The sequence below is a fragment of the Nicotiana tomentosiformis genome, chromosome 1 (assembly GCF_000390325.3).
Source record: "Nicotiana tomentosiformis chromosome 1, ASM39032v3, whole genome shotgun sequence".
In the NCBI taxonomy this organism is placed as follows: Eukaryota; Viridiplantae; Streptophyta; class Magnoliopsida; order Solanales; family Solanaceae; genus Nicotiana; species Nicotiana tomentosiformis.
The window spans coordinates 16409933-16417711 of NC_090812.1; the positions used below are offsets into that span (position 1 = coordinate 16409933).

At 34.6% G+C, this 7779-nt stretch overlaps 1 protein-coding gene across 41 annotated transcripts in view; it reads left to right on the top strand.

The window, feature by feature from the left end:
* The first annotated feature begins 232 nt into the window (after positions 1 to 232).
* Positions 233 to 7779, top strand: part of LOC117275562 (uncharacterized) — a 26492-nt gene continuing 18945 nt past the window's right edge. For 21 of the 41 annotated variants that reach the window (XR_011409002.1, XR_011409007.1, XR_011409000.1 and 18 more), the window contains exons 1-3: positions 233 to 392; positions 1475 to 1620; positions 7271 to 7332. The gene's annotated coding sequence lies outside the window, so the exon portion shown is untranslated. Of the gene's footprint in view, positions 393 to 426; positions 496 to 1434; positions 1621 to 2445; positions 2527 to 7270; positions 7354 to 7779 lie in introns of those variants that run through there. The other 20 variants (XR_011409008.1, XM_070178023.1, XM_070178033.1 and 17 more) reach the window with 9 other exon arrangements.

Here is a 7779-nt window from a genome sequence, read left to right on the forward strand (position 1 = left end):
TGCCTTGTAATAGATAAGAAAATACACACAATTGAAGAAGAAAATCGCTTCCTTCTCTCTATCTCCATTTCTTTTTCATGTTTTACTAAATTGCTTTTATTTCATAACAACATGTCTTGTTCATGTTTTACTAAGTTGATTTTATTTTATAACAATTTATATATAATTGTTAAATTGTCTATTATAACCCAATTGTGCATCCCTTAATAATGACCATTCTGCAAATGGCCCAAAAAACAAGGAAATGGACCCAAATTCGATCTGCTATCTTCTTTAACTTTATTTATTTTTAAATTCGAACTGATTTCAGCTTTGGAATTTTGCTAGTCGCTCCTCTCTGTCGCCTTCTGCAACGATCTCATCACGTTTTATTTATCTGACGCAATTAAATTGTACGTTTCTCTTTTTACCTCGCATGATTCTCCCTCTAAATATGTTTTCATTTCTTTCTATAATCAGACAAAAAAATCCTTTATTTTTGCGCTGATATCAATGGTAAAACACTAATGATAGTGTATTGATTATAATGCCGTGTTTGCAATGATTATTTAGTTGTAAAACTCGGAATTTAGGAATTTCTCTTTGTAATCCTTGTAACTTTACATGTTAAATGCACGTTTATATATGCTTTTTTAGCTGGAAGTAGTATTGCAATGGGTTATTTATTCGCGTTTTAAGCAGTAAGCATAGTTTTTTCTGAAAATGTAATTGATTATTTGGTCTCTTGGGTGTTCGGAGAGATGCATAAAATTGGAACAAAATAATTAACTAATTAAAAATCATTTTCTTGAGATATCCAGTGGTTCTGGGAGCACAGTTGAGTGCAATGAATATATCAGATGTATCCTTATTGCAGATTCAGAAATCAGAAGCTAGTCATATTAAAGTTGTTTAAGCTGGTAAGTCTTTGTCTGAAGTACTAGACTTCCAGCAATAGGAAGAAATATAAAATGAGTACTAAGACCAATTAGATTTTGTCGAGATAGAAATTTCAGTTCTATTTGAAAACTCAGTAGTGCAGGAAATCACGAAGAGCGGACTGCATCCAATCAAGAGTACTAATTTTATCAGGCAATTTACACATCTGCGTCTTAGGTACTGACGCAAAACGTAAGAAAATTTGAAAGTGTTGCAAAATAGAATGAAGTAGCTTAGGAGACATCATTATTGGAATGACTTAGAAAATGTACCACCAGTAAGGTTCAATTATGTTCTTAAGATTTAACTCTCCTCGTTCCATCATTAGTCAGGTCAGAGAAGTAATAGTTCTAAAACGTTCTTTCATTATGCCCATTCCTTGTCTGGTTATCTGAAAAATGCAGTGTCTTACCATGTTTCCCATCTTAGGTCCTCTAAAGCAAAATTTCTGTGGTTCAAGCCTTTGAACATGTCTTTGTTCTTCCACCATATGTTAATTCAGATTGTTATCCATAGTGACTGTAACTGTGTCGACTTCCGTTCCTTTGATGGGCAGCGTATCTGGAATCTCATTCAGATCAACTGATGATATGGGTACATCTATTAGAGAGGAGCTCCAGACTTGCAGATTGTCATCTGCTGTTCCAGAATGACCAGATCGTCTATCCTTGTCGGGACATCTGCCTGGAAAATTCATGAGAGGCAAGTGACAATTTTTGTGTGAGAACTCTCTCTGTGTGGGTGGTTCTTCACTTCTGAACTCATGTGAATTAGTGGACAAAGATATACAGAGATAAAAAAACATGTTATATGTAAATATCAATGCACATACAATCTATTTTTTTATAAGGTATGCACATATAATCTATTTCAAGTAATGTGTTCCCCCCCCGCTCTCCCTTACCGCAGGTTGATTAGATTCCTCTGTGTTTGTAGAGCTGATGGACACATTCTCTTCCCTCTTTCACTCTATATGCTACTCACGCCATATGTTATGAACGTGGCTGCAAAGAATTTGTTGTTTCAGGAATCTTCTTTGTAAATGTCAAAGATCATGCTAGAACAATTATCATGACTTTGCTACAATGTTGAGAAACATCTCTAAATCTCTTTCAACTTTTGTAACCGACCCCTTGCTCCCTATAGATTGTATTGTTCCCTTTCGGTCTGTTGCAAAATGTATTCCGCTTTCTAAATTGAAAATATTGTTCCTTAATTTAAAATTATTCCAATTGAATTTACAAAATTCTTTCCATTTAACTTAAAATCAAAATCTTGCTTATTTCCCTATTTATCACACTTTTGAAAATTACACTATTTTAAAAGTTGTATCCACATAAGTCTAGCACCTCTGTAGAGCCTTTGTCAAAGTGTCAATACAACTCTCCTTGATTAAAAAGAGAGTTATATGGAGATCATTTTATTATTATACCATCTCAACTTATGAGAAAAATTACTTCAACTCCATACTTGGCTTCAGTTTCTCTATAACACTACATGATTTCACCTTTTCTCCTTGCATAGCAGAAGTCATTAGAATTTGGACAATTGGAGTATGATTCAAAGCCCTTTAGGAGGGGGAAAGTAAGCTGTGCACTCTATACCATCGTAAGTTATTTCAAATTTCCAATTGGCTAACAAAAACATTTATCGGGATGATAGAGGTTCGGGCTCATTATCCGCCGAGTTTCGAACCATACGGCTCTGGCCCTTGGGGATTTCACTTATCAATCAAAGTTTTTTTTTTATTAGGATGTGGCTATGCCTATATAAGTTTGTTGATGCTGGTAGATATACCAGAACTTGTCTTTCAAATATGTGATGTTTGTTTGGTTTCAATTTCGTATAGCTTTACGGAGGGAAATTTATTAACCAAAACAAACTAAAGAAGATATGTACCTTGAGTTGTGGAGAGCCGTGGTCGTCCTCTAGGCCTCTTAACTGAGTGTCCCATTTTTTCTCCACAACAAGCACTTTGAGAATATAATTTCTGGCTGGAGACCTTAAACAAGCAATGAATGTCAAGCAGTAATCAAATAAGGAACTTTAGGTAGTTATGATATATGAGGAAGTACCAAAATCCAAATCACAAAAGAGGTTTAATATATGTTACTGTATTACATAACCTATCTGTGTACTGTAATCCATACATTAGCAAGTATGTTTAGTATTAATGCTGAAGGTTATATTGAAGAATTAGCTGATATTTTGGGATGTGAGGTGGACAATTCGCTACAGTATTTCTGGGATTGCCACTAGAGGTGAAGAAGAAAGAGAAAAGTATTTTGCAAGGAGTAACTGATAGATGTACAAATAAGTTAACCCCATGGAAGAAAAATCTACCGTTTGGGGGTAGACTTATTCTAATTAGTACTGTGCTGGACCGAATGCCAACATATACCATGTCTCTGTTTTATATTCCTGTAGCAGTTGAGAAGAAGTTGAACTCCATATGAATTGACTTCTTATGGAAAGGTAATGCAAATAAAAGGAGGATTCACTTAGTTAAATGGCAAATGGTTACAAATGATAAGAAAGAGGGAGGTTTGGGAGTGAAGAATTTGAGATTGCACAATAAAAGCTTATTGTTTAAATGGTTGTGGAGATACAACAAGGGTGGTGATGAAATCTAGAAAAAGGCTCATTGATACTATCTATCACAAGATGGATGATTGGAGTAGGGCGGCTCAATGATATTTGTGGCCTAAAGCAAAACTTCAATGAGGGGCCCTAAGATTTTTGTTGTAGAAGAAAACTCATAATTTTATTTGAAATTTATTTTGTTAGCTTTTTGAGATGCGAAATTATTAATAATTTGTTTATTAAAACTCGGATTCATATTTTCTAGTTGACATATTAAAACTCTAATAAATAACTAAAAAGACAATATATACTTACAAAGAAAATATATCAAAAAAATTAAAAAATAGATGCAAATAATAAGATATAGAACAATCAAACCTGATTCAACAAATACATAACTTGATAAACTTTTGCTACTTCAATATTCTTGATGTAACGTCAAAAAACTTGAGAACAAATAAAAAAGATGGTACTTGTGTTTCTGCTCTTTTATTTTGTGATAGTGACCCAATGAGATTGGAATGTAGAGAAGGCCAAAGGAACAATAGAAGAGTAAAAGTTAATAGACTTTTAGCAGAGAAAGATAAAAAGAAATAAAAAAAATGTGGGCCCATTTATAATAATGATGGTGCATAAATGAGGCAAGATTGTGGGATGTTCACACGCAAATAAGGAGTGGATCCCAAAAATATATTCGTTTTCTAATTGTTCTCTAACGGCCCCTTTCCTTAAAACTTGCATTTTTTTTCAAATACTTAATATTCTTTAAAAAAAGACCCTGGATTGGAGACAAAGTCCCATACAACTGAGGGTTGCAGGGGGAGCATGGAAGGGTATTAGTGGGGTTGTGGGAAGAATTCTTGCAACATACTAAGTTATGGGAAATGGGCTAGAATTAAGTTTTGGATACTTAGATTGGGAATTATAGTTTGAGAAGCAGATTTCCAGATTTATTCAGTTGTTCTGTGAATATGGATGGCTTTGTATCTGATTTTCACTCAGTCAGGATGACAAATACAATTCAGGAGAAACTTAAATGATTGGGAGATAGAAGGTTACTGTCAACTCATTCAACAGTTGGAGTCAATTTCAGTGGATCAAAAGAAGCAGGATGGTTTGATTTGGGTGAATAATAAGGACAATTTGTTCTCTGTTAATACTTGCTATAAGCTGCTACAAAATCTTTCTGGTCAGGGGGTTCCAAATTGGCCTTGGAAGAGTATCCGGAGACCTAAGGCCCCTGTCAAAGTTACCTATTTTGGATGGATTGTCACCCGGGAGGCTTGCTTAACTCAAAATAATTTACAGAAGATGGGTTTTGCTCTTAGTAGTATAGGGGTCTGAGTGTTTAGTTTCCTAGCAGTAGTAAAAATGAAAATACATATTTTGCTCATTTAGGATTGTAGGTGCTGATCGTTCAGATGGGAAATTCTCGGTTGTGCAGTTTCAAATGTCAATATGTCTATACTTGAAAATTCATAAATATAACCTCTTAATTACATTTTTTGGTGGATGGATAATTTACCCTAGAGATTAAGCAGAAAAAGGGACAGGAGAAAATGTGTTATTTCTGTGATAGATGCAATGGAATGGAAACATAGTCTCATTTACTTGGAAAAAAAGAAAAGGGAAATAAAGTGGAACCAACATAAATGCGGAGGAGTTATGGATAAAAGTCGAATTTTTTCTTGGGCTTGTAGTTCTTATTGACATAATGGTTAGGTTTCTAAAATAGAATAGCAGGTACCGGTGCTTTGATTTGTCCTCATTCACCCCGAGCTTTGAAATGCTTTTTAGGATTCTTTTTTAGCCTTAATTTCAAGTTTCTGTGTTAACCCGATATTCGACTATGGGGATTATATGACCACTATTGTCTTTTGGAAATGAGGTATGATTGGAGCATGGAACCTGAATACTAAACGTTAATGTATAACTCCTAAAAGCTATTCCTATAAGTAGTATATAGATGTGATAAGGGAGGGAGGTAAGATCCTCCACCTCCAAAGATAATATTGTAATAACCCGAAATATTTTTATATAATTATTAATTGTGAGATTTAAGAATTAATTTTATTTGTAGCTATTAAGTCAAATACTAAGCTAGTATACAAGATAAGATAGTGTATTAACAAGTGGCTAGTTTACAAATTAAGAATTTAAAGTAAGTGACTTTGGTTAATTTTTTTGTAAAGATGTAAAGTGTGTCAGGCCCACAATTTACTAGTGGGTCATGTAAACTTACTCTAGGGTATATAGATGGAAATTCAAGTTCCCTACTATGAGAAAAAAAAGAAAAAAAAGAAAAGAAAGAACACACGTTGGCTTGGAAAACGACAGCCAAGGATCCTCTATGGAATCCACACCAAATTAAGAAGAAACCAAAGTTCAGGTAATACTAAACTTTGTTATGTCTTTTGAATTGATTCTTTTGGTTATAATAAAGTGTATAAGCCAATGATTAGGGTGATAATTACATGACCAAATGTTATAGCAATAATTTGTAAGCTTGTAAAATTACGTAGCGTGGGATTGCAAACTAAACTGGTGTATGAAGGAATTATTTGGACTTTACTGTCTTAGAACATTGGTGGCTAAAGGATGATTAAGTGTTGTTGTTGACATAGCAAGGTTAATATGGTATATTCTAATGTAATATTATTAAGCTAATTTGACTTGAGAAACTAGGGGCAGTAACAATTAATTGTCTTTAACTATGGTAGAAAGAATCCAAGTAATCAAGTAATTTATATATACTCCTACACTTCAGTAGTGTAGTGAACTAATATGAGTAATATTGTTACCATGTATATGTTAACAATAATTAAGACAAGGATGTGGAGAAATTATTATAGTAATGAACAAGTAATGACGAGAACAATGATTGGGAATTTAGCTATTATATGAAAGTTATGGGATTTTGCATGGTAGAAAGAAAACAATGGTACAAGCACGTGAAGTTCTTCTGGGACGTTACCACTGCAGCGTTACAGTCCCTCGTTTGGCATTTAATTGCGTAATTGTTTTTATTAATTAGGCCGAGGGTTGACTTTAATTTTGGCTTGTTCTAAAATTGTGAGATTTTTTCACGTAGAGGACGTGTTATTCAATATTTTGAATAGATTGAAACCATTGGAGGTCGTTTGTTTGGTTGTTTTAGACGTTGCAAGGTTGGGGCACTCCCGTTAGCGAGGTAAGTGAGACTTTAAGCTTTGATGCTTGCTTTTCCAAAACATGTTTTGAAAATATGTTTTGTCTGCCTGGTCCATGTGTTGGGACGAGTGTGCGGTTGGCAGAATCGGTGGTCTTAGACCAGTCGCAAATATGTATTATTTTGTGAAAAAGCTAAAATTATTTAATAAGTGATTTGTGGCGTGGCGTAGCCTCGTGCTATGGCGTTGGGGCGTTAGAAATTATGTCTTTGCTGCCGTAATATATTTGTGGCATTGTGTATGCCGCCGTGGTAGAGTTGGAGCATTGTGTATGATGCCGTGGACTCGTTGGGGTGTTCGGTTAATTTCCTTTACTGTCGTTTATGACAAGTCCTTAGTATAGATTGTGTTGAGATATATATATATTGTTGTTACTGAATAATTGTTGGGACCTTATGGAGTAATTATATGATGAAAGACTTTTTGTGCATATTATTTCTCTGCTCGTTGTGTATTTGTATTTTCTAACAATTGTTCCAGGAGTATTTAAAGTGGCGGGTCGAAGATCTTACTTGGTTATATTTACGTATAACTCATTCCTTACCTGCATGTCCATGTAGATACTGTTGCTGAGGACGAGGCTAGTGGCTAACGAGTTCGTTGAGTGGATTCTATTGCTGAGGTGAGCTGCGGAACTATTCGTGTAGGCCGCTATTTCAACTCTACCTATCTTATGTCTATTATTTCGTTCGGGTTTGCATGCCCGTCAATTAAACTTCTATTACTCTGTTAGATGATCCATGGTCTTAATATGAAATTTGGATTAGAGATTTATTATTTGAGTGCTCATTAGAATTTATAAATAAATTATGGTTTTAGTTGGATAATTATTTCGTATTTAGTAATATTTAATGCGTTTGGACTAGTACATGTTTCTCTCAATGCTTATATAAAAGGTTAAGAGTACAAGAATTGGTTCGCCTATGTGTAGTGTTAGCTGGATGCCAGTCATGTCTAGGGGATAGCTTGGGACGTGACAAATATTGGGTTCGATGCACCAATGGAGAAACCTGAGGAAAGAGCCACTATCGGGCTCCGGGTACGAGGTTTGGGGTTAGGTATACCATAT